Genomic DNA, 1697 nt, shown 5'->3' with positions numbered 1-1697 from the left:
AGTAGTTCTGCCCTACTTGAGGACTCCCCTTCCTTCTTCTGAAAGGTACTGTTTTTTTTGGCACTGGGAATTGAACTCAGGACCTTGCACTTGCCAGGCAGGCACTGTGCCACTGAGCTATATCCCCGGCCCTCCTCCCTTCTTCTGATAACCAAAGAAATACAGGCCACCCACAGGTGGTCTTGGTCTTAGCCCTGAGAGAAACTCCAATTCTGTGAGAGGGTTCTGATCCTCCTGGAGCCCTGAAATCATTCCATTCACTTCTTTTTATTTAGCCTTTGCCATACACTCGTTTGGGAGATTGCGGACCTGTTCAGCCCGCAATAACTAAGGGATTTTATTAGCCCGATAGTTCTTGCCACTTGCTGGAACAGTTCCGAGAGTCCTCCTTCGTGAGTATCTTCAGTTGTGCTCTTGTGGCTGAGTCCGTTCGCAGCATTTCTCTTTCCTGATCGTTTTGACCTGGGAAGAAGCCAGAAGTCACACGGAGCCAGACCCTGGGAGTGAGGTGCAGACGCACCGCGCTGCTTTACCAGCCTGCCCCTCCCTCGGATGGCACTCGGCGGCGCATTCACCTTATTTTTGTTCACATCCCATAAAGACACTCCCGGAGGAGGACTTCCGGAGGCAGGAGCGACTTCACAAAGCGGCAGGAGCAACGGGATAAGTGTGCTTGAAGCCAGGGGGACTAAGGGAGACTAAGGGTAATGCACCTTTCACTGTGATAATTTTTTAAAAAATCAAACATTCACCGTATATATTGATCACATCGCAGATGTGTTCGTGAACACCTGCTAAAGTGCAGGGGAATGACAGATATCTCAATTGTCACTCCCGCGTCTCTGTGAAATGGAATTTAAGTACTTTGATTAAAAGTTATAATTACTATAGGTGACAGGAAAATTGTATATATACTCTTATTCTCCAAAGAAAAGGGGTAGTTTTTTCCTCATACATTTTGGTTTCTAGACCTTTTTACATATAAAAATTGAGGAACCAAAAAGCTTCATATTAAATGGTTTTGTGGTTTTTTGGTTTTTTTGGGGGGGGTGTTTGAGACAGCGTCTCGCTATGTAGTTCAGGCTGGACTTGAACTCACTGTGTAGCCCAGGCCGGCCTCAAACACATGGCACTCCTCCTGCCTCGGTCTCTCAAGTGCTGAGATCACAGGCATGCACCGCCACGCCAGATAAATGGCTTATCTATCAATATTTTCTGTGTTAGAATTAAAACACTCATTGATTCATTCGTTTAAGATGGGGTCTTGCTGTGTTGCCCACACTGGCCTTGAACTTGAGATCTTCCTGCCTCAGCCTCCCAAGAAGCTGGTATGATAGGTGTACACCACTGCTTTCAGTTTATGAAATATTTCTGATCTCATGGTCCTCTAAAAACGGTCTCCAGGCCAGGCACAGTGGCGCACGCCTGTAAGCTGAGCACTGGGTTATTCCACCAACCTAGAATTTTGTGGACTGCACTCTTTCCTAAAGTGATTTTCCAAAGTCTACCAGAATATGAGGGGAGATCCAAAACTTGGAAAGTGAATTTTCTTGCCATGGTTGAGTCTGGAAAGAAACTGTGAAGTGTGTTACAATTTTGGCAAAACTCGCTTGTTTTGAGCGTCGCTGTCTTCGTTTATTCCTTCATGCCTCTGACTCTAAAATGAAAGTTCCTCCACCGTTTGCCTGGATGGCGAG

This window comes from Chinchilla lanigera, unplaced genomic scaffold, assembly GCF_000276665.1.
Source record: "Chinchilla lanigera isolate Chin_1 unplaced genomic scaffold, ChiLan1.0 scaffold00053, whole genome shotgun sequence".
Taxonomy (NCBI): Eukaryota; Metazoa; Chordata; class Mammalia; order Rodentia; family Chinchillidae; genus Chinchilla; species Chinchilla lanigera.
Note: the sequence above shows the minus strand (reverse complement) of the source record.